At 39.9% G+C, this 11833-nt stretch overlaps 1 non-coding gene across 1 annotated transcript; it reads right to left on the bottom strand.

The window, feature by feature from the left end:
- Nucleotides 1–11451: 11451 nt before the first annotated feature.
- Nucleotides 11452–11595, bottom strand: LOC115030174 (small nucleolar RNA SNORA48). Its single transcript, XR_003835795.1, has one exon. It is a non-coding gene; the product is annotated as a small nucleolar RNA SNORA48 (small nucleolar RNA).
- Between the last annotated feature and the right edge of the window lie 238 nt (nt 11596–11833).

The raw sequence follows: 11833 nt of genomic DNA, 5'->3' as shown, positions 1-11833 counted from the left end.
AAGCCTTCAGAGGGAGATTTGTGTAAAGAAAAATCCTGAAATGTGTCCAAAAGATTCTATTTTTTAAAGAGAAGCTGTGAGTATATGTGTGGGAATCTCTACATATGTCTAGCTAGCTTTGCAAGATTCTGGCTTTCACAGTGCTAAAACACTGAATTATTCAATACAAAAATATGGTTGATCTGACGAGACTCAGTCAGATCATATAAACATACAAAAATGTGTTGTTTTCCAGCTACTTATACTTACATTTGTTTTAAATCTTCAAGGTTAAAAGATACTGGCAACTATATAAATGCTAAGGTTTCACGATTAAACTTAATATCTTTCAATCCTGAAATGTTAGTTCCCCTGAAAATGTATGGGCACAGAAACCCTATTACTATACTAGTCTTAGGAAATTATGGTTATAATGTCATCAGTGCGTAAAGATGAAGTAGTTTGGTTATCAGCTTCTATCTCAAAATAATTCAATTCCAAAACACTCTTCATGTTTACTCTTTTCTGATTCCCAACCTAAGAGAATATATAGAACAAACCAAGACTTCAGAAACAAACTCACTGTAGAAGGTGTTAGGATTCCGTCTAGGCTCTGCCCCACAGTTACCTGGCAATCACCAGGTTTGTTCAACACACTATAAAAGGGGCTTTTTACCCCCTCCTCACTCTCTTACTCTCCTACTCTCCTACTCTCTTACTCTCTTACCTTCCCTATTCCTTCTCTCTCCATTCTCCTCCCCACTCTCTCTCCACACATTCTTGGCCGGCCTTGTTCCTCTCTCTCTCTCTCTCTCTCTCTCTCTCTCTCTCTCTCTCTCTCTCTCTCTCTCTCTCTCTCTCTCTCTCTCTCTCTCTCCTTTCTCTGTCTCCATTCCCACCTCAACTCCCCCACATGCTATAAATAAACTCTCTCTCATCTTATATCTGTCATATGGCTAGTACCTCAGGGGGAAGTGATGCCTCAACATGGGCCTGCAGAGGCACCCCCTTCCACCTTGCCATGTTGTGCCTCTACCAAACATATCTGGATTCTCTTTTTCTTTCTTTCTTTCATTTTTTTTTTTATCAAACACAACAGAATGATGCTGCCTGGTAAGTAGAAATGGCCCTAGATGTTACACCACAGCTAAGTATATTCTTAGATTTTCTATCCTTTATACTTATTACTATTTAGAATTCCTTCATTTATCATCTAGGTTTATTGAGGATGCTATTATAATTATACATTTGATGAATGGGTTTTGCTGTAGTTTAAATAGGTTTGGCCGCCATAGACTCATGTAGTTGAATGCTTGGCTCACAGGAAGTGACAATGCTAGGAAGTATATCCTTGTTGAAATAGGTTTGGCCTTGTTGGAGGAAGTCTGTCACTGTGGGAGCCGGGGGGCATTGAGGACTCCTAGTGCTTAAGCACTGATCCCTATGGAACATAGTCTTTTCCTGGCTGGCTTTGGATAAAGATGCAGAACTTTTGGCTCCTCGTCCAGCATTGTGTCTGCCTAGATGCTGACATGCTTCCTGCTATAATGATAATGAACTGAGCCTCTGAAATTGTAAGCCAGCCCCAACTCAAAGTTGTCCCTCAAAGAGTTACAGGAGCTGAAGTGGTTTGCAACCCCATAGGAAGAACAACAATATCAACCAACCAGACCCCCCAGAGCTCCAAGAGACTAAACCACCAACCAAAGAGTATACATGTAGTGATCCATGGCTCCAGCCGCACATGTAGCAGAGGATGGCCTTAGTGGGCATTAATGGGAGGAGAGGTCCTTGGTCCTATGAAGGCTCCATGCCCCACTATAGGGAAATGTCAGGACAGGGAGGCAGTAATGGGAGGGTGGGAGAGCACCCTAGTAGAAGCAGGGGGAGAGGGATGAGATAGGGGGGAACCAGGAAAGAGAATATAAAACATTTGAAATATAAATAAAGTACCCAATAAAAAAAAAGAAAAAACGAGTTACTTTGGTTGTCCCTTCACAACAATGAAACCCTAACTAAGAGAGCTTGTCCGTGACTATCTTCTTTATTCTGCATTTGCAGTCTTCCCTAATTAAAGATGATGCTTCTGGCTGTCAAACCCTTAGGAAACATCATCTATATAATTCCCTAAGCCCTCATCAGTTTGCAACTGTGAATCTTCCAAAATGCTGACATGTGACTAAATCATGATAGAGATATTAGAGACTATCTAGAAAAAAATTGCCTACTGTTACAAACTTGTCTGGGAGAACACTGATAATCAATAGGACTAGACCAAATTTAATAAAAAATCGCTCAGTTTCCTGATCTTGTTGCCTGTTGCCGCTATGGACTTTCCCTCTGGAACTAACTCATTCCAAAAATAACTTCTTTCATATAAGTACACATTGTTTTATAACAACAACACAAGAGTAACATATACACTTCTGAACCTTACAATATAGTAAAAGTGCAAAACTGAATATTTACATAAATATAAAAACTGATAAGATAAGAAAATTAATTCAAGAAAATTTTGGTATATGCAAATATCTATAAAAAGATATTTTATTTTAGGAAAACCATTTAATAAGAGATATTAATGATGATTATGTATTCACCCAGAAAAGAACAGGAGAAAACTATTCACATAAGAGAAAGAAATTACAAAATCCTGAAGATGAGAATACACTCATAAAAGTTTATGAAGAGATTATTTATAGAATATAGTAAACCCAATAAGGGACGCAGTCCAATACAAGGGTGGGAATCAGATAATTCAGCACCATGCATATCTTGGTAAATACTTTTAATTTTATTCTAAGTGAAATTGAAATAACTTTAAAATATTACTTTTTCATCTAATATAAATAGCTTTCCTTGTATCAAAAATAGATTCTTTTCTCATATATAATGTAACCTATTGCACTCTTCCTTCTCATTATTCTTCCCTTCACCCCTTCCATCTGGACTGTCTACCTTTCTGTCTCTCCTTAAAAAGGAACAGACTTCTAAGGGATAATAAAAAATACAACAATATAAAACAAAATTTATCATATTTAAGTTGGATAGGATTAAACCAATGTAAGGAAAAGAGAGTAAGGGAAGGTCCCCACTGGTTAACGCACTCTGAATCCCGTAAAAACACTACTGTTAATTGAGAGAGCATTGCTCTCTTGGTGTCCCCCATCTTTCCTGGCCTTTACATTCATTCTGCCTTTTATTCCATCAGGTTCTCAGAGCTCTGCAGGGATGAATTTTGTAGAGACACCACATTAAGTGCTGAGTGTGTGCATAGTGTCTAGCTGTGTGTCTCTGTGTTTGTTCTCATCTGCTGTAGAAGGAAGCTTTTCTGAAGATGGCTGAATAAAGCAGAGGTCAATGAGTTTCATAGAATGTCATTAGTTTTGTCACTCTCTTTTTGTTTTTTTTTTTAAGACCAATTATACTTTGATTTACTACAGGTCCAAAGACTATCTAATCTTAGGTCCTTGGTCACCCAGGCAGTGTCAGGTATTGGTTCCATCTTGTGGAGTGGGTTCTAAATCATATTAGAAATTGGTTAGCTACTCCCACCAACATTGTGCCACTAGTAACCCAGCATGCCTTGCAGGCAAGAAACCAATGTAGATCAAAGATCTTGCGCCTCGGTTGGTGTTTTTGTTTGTCTTTGGTTTCTCTTTCTTTTCTTCTCTTGGTGGTGTGCAGAATGTATTCCTGTACCAAAGACACTAGAAAATACGCATCAGTTTGCTGTCAAGTTGTGGAAAGCAACCTATTGTCTGGGCAACAGTCTGGGTTGCCTGCAGATTCTCATGGGATTAATTTGGTCAACAACTAAATCATATGTAACTCAATTTCAATACTGAAAGCATTGTTTAGTGATAAGACCTGGCTAGTTGGGACTCTGTCTCCACCAGTATATGGCATATTCAGTTAGGTTGCCTTCATAAATGAATGTATTTTAGAAAGTTTATACTCTCTTAAGTTTTCTCATTACACCTCAAATGCCACATAATTTTAGCTCTCTCTCCCACCCTCTCTTCCCCCTTGCTCAATGCCCCCTGCCTATGTGACCTTCCCATTCTAGCCATAGCTACATACATCCATTGTTGCCTATTCTACTTTTTGTTTCCTAACATCTCTTTCCTCTAGACCCTTACTCTAAATCTACTCTTTGTGTCTCTATGGATAGTAGCTGGTTATCATTGACATATATTTGATAGCATATTATATTTTTGTTTCTGGATCAGGAATACCTCACTCTGGATAATTTTTTCTTTTTCTTTCCATTTACTTGTAAACTTCATGATGTCACATTTTTAATGGCTTACTAGTACTCCATTTTGTACATTTCCCACATTATCTGTTCTTCTCTTTTTAGGACATCTAGTTTGTTTTCAGTTTCTGGCTGTTGTGGCAAAATTAGCAGTGAGCATGGTTGAGGAAATGTCATTGTGGTAGGATGAAGATTATTCTGGGTATGGGTCCATGAGTGGTATAGCTGTATCTTGAGGTAGATTGATCCCAAACCTTCAGAGGAACCTGTACTCTGATTTTCATAGTGACTATATGAGTTTGTTCTCCCAGCAGCAATGCGTGAATGTTCCTTTATTTTCCATCACCAGCACTGTGTTATTGACCTTAGCCATTCTGACAGGTATAAGATGGGATTTCAGAACAGTTTTGATTTGCATTTTCATGATGGCTAAGAACAATTCTTTAACTGTTACTTGGCCAATTGAGCTTCCTCTATTGATATTTCTTTGTTTAAATCTGTTTAATTAGATTGTTCATCTTTTGATAACCAGTTTCTTCAGTTCTTGATATATTTTGTATATTAGTACTCTATCAGTTGTGGAGTTGGTAAAAAAAAGAAAAAGAAAGAAACAAACAAAAACAACAACAACAAAAAAACTTTTCCCATTCTGTGACCTGTGGATTTGTCTGATTGATAGTGTCCTCTGTCTTACAGAAGCCACTATTGGTGTTCTGTTCAGAGTCTCTCTCTCTCTCTTATTTATTTACTTATTTATTTATTCTTTTTAAAAAATTAATTCATTTTTTACGCTCAATATTCTACTCCCTACCCCCCCATACACCATCTGACTGCTCCACATCCCAAACCTCCTCCTCACCCCCTGTCTCCACGTGGATGCCCCCAGGTCCCCACCTGACCTCTAAACTCTCTGAGGCCTCCAGTCTCTTGAGTGTTAGGTGCATCATCTCTGAATGAACATAGACCCTGAAGTCCTCTACTGTATGTGTGTTGGTGGCCTCCTATCAGCTGGTGCATGCTGTCTCTTTGGTGGTCCAGTGTCTGGGAGATCTCGGGTTTCCAGATTAATTGAGACAGCTAGTCCTCCTACAGGTTTGCCCTTTTCCTCAGCTTCTTCTTTCAGCTTTCCATAATTCAACAACAGGGGTCAGTCATACATTAACTCTTTAATATAATTTGAGGTCAGTGACAAGGCTACCTCCATCAGTTCTTTTAATATTCAGATCATTTTTTAGCTAGCCTCATTTTTTTCTCACATGAAGCAGAAAATTGTCTTTTAAAGATCTATAAAGAGTAGGAGAGCACAGGCTGCAGAAACAACAAAGCGTCTGGGACATGGTCCTACAGACCTTCAACCTCAGCCAGGAGTAGGAGTTGATCCTCAGTCCCCTGTGTACCTTCCTTGCCAGAGGAGAGCTTACCTCCAGGGAGTACTCTGACTCTGGGACTCAGGGGAGATCACCATTTTCCCTCCTGTGTCTCTCTAAAGTAGGTCTGATCAGGAGTGCACAGGCAACAGAGCTTCTAGAATAGGATCCTATGGGCCTACACCTGAAGCCAGGAGGCGGGGCTGTTCCAAAGCCCTGTGTGCACTAGTCTACCAAGGAGAGAGCTGGTCTCCCAGGAGTGCTGACACAGGTTATCAGATTAACAGGAGGAACAAGTTCCAGCCAGAGACAGCTAGAACATCTAACACCAAAGATTACCAGATGGCGAAAGCAAATGTAAGAATCTTACCAACAGAAACCAAGACTACTTGGCATCATCAGAACCCAGTACTCCTGACACAGCGAGTCCTGGATATCCGAAAACACTGGGAAGATTCAGACTTAAAATCATATCTCATGATGCTGGTAGAGGATTTTAAAAGGACATTAACAATTCCCTTAAAGAAAAAAATCCCATAATCAGCCACCAAAGGCATCCACTATTGCATACGCCAGCAAGATTTTGCTGAAGAGACCCTGATATAGCTGTCTCCTGTGAGGCTTTACCAGTGCCTGCCTGGCAAATACAGAAGTGGATGCTCAGTCATCTATTGGATGGAACACAGGGCCCCCAATATAGGAGCTAGAGAAAGTACCCAAGAACTGAAGGGGTCGGCAACCCTATAGGTGGAGCAACATTATGAACTAATCAGTACCCCAAGAGCTTGTGTCTCTAACTGCATATGTAGGAGAAGATGGCCTAGTCGGCCATCACTGGGAAGAGAGGCCCCTTGGTTTAGCAAACTTTTATGCCCCAGTACAGGGGAATGCCAGGGCCAAGAAGTGGGAGTGAGTGGGTAGGGAAGCAGGGAGTGGGGAGGGTTTAGGGGACTTTTGGGATAGCATTTGAAATGTAAATGAAGAAAATATCTAATAAAAAATGTGGGAAAAAAGAAAAAGAAAAGGGAATTTGCATCAATTTCCTGAAAATTAGATCAGATAATATATTAAGTTTGAAAAAAAAAAAAGAACCGAATCCCAACTCTAACAACAAAAATAACAGGAATCAACAATTACTTTTCCTAATATCTCTTAATATCAATGGACTCAATTTCCCAATAAAAAGACATAGACTAACAGACTGGATACATAAACAGGACTCAACATTTTGCTGCCTACAGGAAACCCACCTCAGGGACGAAGATAGACACTACCTCAGAGTAAACGGCTGGAAAATAATTTTCCAAGCAAATGGTTCGAAGAAACAGGCTGGAGTAGCCATTCTAATATCGAATAAAATTGACTTCCAGCCAAAAGTTATCAAAATAGACAATGGGGGCACTTTATACTCATCAAAGGTAAAATCTATCAAGATGAACTGACAATTCTGAACATCTATGTTCCAAACACAAGGGCATCCACGTTCATTAAAGAGGCTCAGAAGCAAAGCTCAAAGCCCACATTGCACCGCAAACAAAAATATCGGGAGATTTCATCACCCCACTCTCATCAATGGACAGATCCTCGAAACAGAAACTAAACAGAGACAGATTGAAACTATCAGAAGTTATGAAAGTAATGGATTTAACAGATATCTATAGAACAGTTTATCCTGAAACAAAAGGATATACCTTCTTCTCATCCCCTCATGGTACCTCTTTCCTAGTTGCCTCTCTGAAAACCCTTTATCCCCTCCCATCTCCCCCTGCTCCTCAATCCACCCACTCCAGCTTCCTGGCCCTGGCATTCCCCTATACTGGGACATAGAACCTTCACAGGACCGAGGACCCCTTCTTTCATCCTTGGCTAAATATGCAGCTAGATCCAGGAGTCACACCATGTTATTTCTTCAGGGAGCTCTGGAGTTACTGGCTAGTTCATATTGTTGTTCCTCCTAGGTGCTTCAAACCCCTTCACTTCCTTGGGTACTTTTTTTAGTTCCTTCATTGGCACCCTGTGCTCTGTCCAATGGATGGCTGTGAGCATCCACTTCTGTATTTGTCAGGCACTGACAGAGCCTCTCAGCAGACAGCTATATCAAGCTACTGTCAGCATGCTCTTATTGGCATCTGCAATAGGTCTGGGTTTGGTGTTTGTTTATGGGATGGATCCCCAGATGGGGTAGTCTCTGGATGGTCATTCCTTCAGTGTCTGCTTCAAACTTTGTCTCTGTAACTCCTTCCATGGATATTTTGTTCTCCTTTTTAAGAAGGGACGAAGTATCCACACTTCTGTCTTCCTTCTTCTTGAGTTTCATTGTTTTGTAAATTGTGTCTTGGGTATCTTGTTCAGGTATTCTGTTATTTTACTAGTATGCTATTTCATTTTTTTTTTTATGTAGCCACTCAGTGCTGTGAACTTCCATCTTAGAATCACCGTCATTTTGACCCATGGGTTTAGTGATATTGCGTGGTTTTTGTTTTTGTTTGTTTTTATTCTTTTTTATTCACTTGTTTTGTTTTAAATGTCTTTCCTAATTTATGTTGTTTCATTTTTTATTCAGTAGTGATCTTTCCGGCTTCCATAAATTTGTAGACTTTCTGTTGTGAATGATATCTAGTATTAATCCGTAATTGTCAGATAGAATGCAGGGTGTTATTTCAAAACAAAAAACAAAAAAACCCAGGGTTCTTAGAAACAGGAGGTATGGTGGGAGAAGGGGTTCTTACAAATATGTTGAAGTAGATAAGAAATAATCTAGAGAGTTAGGGATGAAATGGATAGAGAGACCTGAGATGTCTACCAAGTGTTAGAGTCTCCAGTGAACTGAGTTCAGGTGGGAGGAGCAGTAAGCAAGCCCACCGCTGCAGGGCTTGGTTGAGACTGGGAAGAGTCATAGGAAAGAGGAAAGCTGGGTTAATATCCAGGTTCTTCTGAGACAGCAGAGAATATAAACCTAATTATCTCTCTCTGTCTCTTTATTATCTATCTATCTATCTATCTATCTATCTATCTATCTATCTATCTACCTTCCTACCCATCTATAGCTAAATTTTGAGCCTGGAAATGATATTGTCATATTTGCATGCATTTATAAATATGATTCTTGCCACTCATTGAAAAAATAATATTCAAGTTAATTCTTACATTAGAGCAGATGAGAGTTGGTGGTAAATATGATTATTTAGCACATATTGATAGTTATAAAATAGATATAGAAGGAAGGGCCAAGAGGACTTGGTGATTGATGTGCAGCATAAGGAGACACTAAGAATGGCCTAGGACTACATTTTATGACATGAGTGTAAACTAGGTGATGAGAAATAACCACAACAAAATAAGGACAATTCAAAACTTTCTGTGATTCAATGGTCAGATTGCATTTTAATGGTAAAGGGAAGTACATCTTATTTAAGGAGAGTGTTCAGAACAAGTTTCAGGTGGAGCCCAACTCCTCCATTTGACAAATGGAGAAATTAACACAATGATGACCACATCTCTCTTTCTAGCAATGCATGTCTCCTTGATGTAGCTAATGACAGATCTCCAATCCACCATGTTCTACAGTCATTGTGAATAAACCACATCTTCATATGCCAATGGCTTCCTAGTAGCAATCACAGCACTCACTGAATTTCTGCCTGGCTTTGCAGGTGTGATGTCATAGTCATCCTCCTTCCTACCTGTGAATCACACGCCACACTTGTCAGCTCAGACCCTACTGTCTGTGTGATTTTGCATCTACTTCTCAGCATGTTCACCTTGTCTCTGCTCATCCCTTCACCCTCATTTCTTGCTGCCACATTGTGGTTGCTAGATGCTGAGGACCTGCTGTGCGGAGGTCATGCTCAAAGCTTTCTCCATCTATGAAACCCACCTACATCTTGTCAACCAGTCATGTGGACTAGAAACTTCAGTTAAAGGAATCTCAGAAAAGAACATTTCTGAATGTTATGGATTAAGTACTCTCATGTTAAAAACCCCCAACTTATACCCTAAAAGATAAACATATAAAAATGCTCTGTGAAAAAATGATAGAAACCTAAAAATATTTTAGTATCTTAAGGTTTATATAACCAAGTTTGTTATTGACTTACAAAGTGGAAATAATAAGTTATATTTCAGAAAGGAAACTTAAATATGCCATTTCAAATGTCAACATATGCAAAATAGAACATTGTTCCATCCTTCCTTAAAAGCATGTTAAAATTTTACAATGCCGTTTATTTAAGTAACAAATTACAAGAAACAATTTTAAGAGGTTTTTAATGAAATAATTATAGGACATTTTGATCATGAGTTTGATTTTATTTTACTAAATGGTAAATGTTCTAGTATTCCAAAATTCCCTTTTCTAAGCAATAAAAGGGAAAATTGCATAAGGAACAATTGCTACTTCACTGTTTTCTATGCGAGATACTATGACTCATGTTTAAAGTGTTAGATGTTATTGACAAAAAAACCATATAATGTGTGACTTTTTAATTGGAAGGTATTCTGCTGAAGCAAGGAGCCCTCCAAAATTGTAGATAGATGAGAGCTGAATTTCATGTCCCTCAGGACCTTGTCTTTTTTAGTATATATTTATAATATATCATTTTAAAACATTGCTTCTTTGTGAGTTTCATATCATGTATCCCAGACCTGCACATCTCCCTGTCCTCTCATATCTACCCTTCACTCTTGCAACTCTTCCCCTAAATTAAAAACACAGAAGCAACCTCCACCACTACCAACAACAAATCAAAGCATAGAAAACACCCCATTGTGGAAGCTGTCAGATTGTACCCAACAGTATATCACTCTGTCCAGATATCTTCACTTACAAATATTCATTGCAATGAGTCTGGTTCAAGATCTTTGGCTTCCGTGACACCAACATTATTGGATCTTCATCAGGACCTCTTCTAGTTATCCTGTTGTTGACCTGTATCATGGAGATCCTGGGAGAGAAAGAGAATTGGAACAGTTTGATCATTCTCAAGAGATATGGAACTGGAGACTCAGGGTGGGAGGAAGAGTCTGTTGTCAGTGCCCATCCTTGACACCTGGAGCCATAGTAAGGTGCCACCCTAAGCTGCTACTGAGAGCCATGTCTGAGTCCATGGCTAATCAGTGGCAGGGGTCAGTGTCAAGTCCTGTAGCCTATTACCACTAGAGAATGTGGGGATGTCCTTGGTTGGGGCAACTGCTTGGGACTACCTGTATGTCCAAGGGTTGTGTACAACTGGCTCTGCTCCTCACTGAAGGCAGGGTTTTTTGAGAGCTTCTCACCTATGACAGTACTTTAGAAAGCAGGCTATGTTCTTCATTCAAGCTGCAGAGTGGTGCTGGTTCTGATGGTGGGGATGTTCTGTGAACCAATCATAGGGCATGAGTGTAGGAGAGCTGACCACACTATTCATCAGTTATGGGATGGCATGGACACAGAGGGGATGCTCCTTCCCACCCCAGAGCCTCACCACCTCTGGCAGGTAGGAAAGCTGCCCACAGGGTCATGAGCTCAGGAGAGCTAGCCCTGGAACAGTGCTGGAGAGCTCACCCTGGTGGTGCAGATAAGGGAGAGCCAGTGGGATGACCAGTTCAGCTACCACCCAGATCCAGGGATCTGATTTGACCCACCCCAAAATCTATATTACCTATACACAGTTGGAATTTGTGAAAGGGTAGTCTTCCAAAGCTTCAGGACCTCCATGACACCCTGTGTGACATATTGGCAAGCAAGTGTCTCTGGCCTACCTGTACAGTCCAGTGGATGGAAAATCTATGAACAGCATCACAGTCTACAGGTCTCTGTCTTCCTCCCCCTGTTGTGCCTGCCTGGATTTGCTTTGCTTTGATATGATTTTACGAGTCCTAGGTATAAAACAGTTTTGTCCACTAAGAAAGGCATCAAGCAAGGATGAACAAAGGACTGCCAATTGCTCTGACCCTGACTGATCTAAGAAAAATATCACCATCAAGGTGTCTCTTTGTCCATTGCCAGGGAGTAATTATACATTATTATGGTGCATGAGGAGGTCAGACAACAACTTGCAGTAGTCAGTTCTCTCCTTCTACCATGAATCTTGGAGATTAAATTCAGGTTATTTATTACACTCAGCAGCAGGATTCTCTACCTACAAGCTGTCTTATCAATCCTGGATTCTATGTCTTCATCAGAAGTTGAGACAGTATTTTCCCAGTCACTGCACGCTACTACCAACTTCTAAAGTTCTTCTAAAAGTAT

This window comes from Mus caroli, unplaced genomic scaffold (genome assembly GCF_978045245.1).
Source record: "Mus caroli unplaced genomic scaffold, Mus_caroli_1 scaffold_5, whole genome shotgun sequence".
NCBI lineage: Eukaryota > Metazoa > Chordata > Mammalia > Rodentia > Muridae > Mus > Mus caroli.
This window is presented reverse-complemented; position numbering and strand designations above follow the sequence as displayed.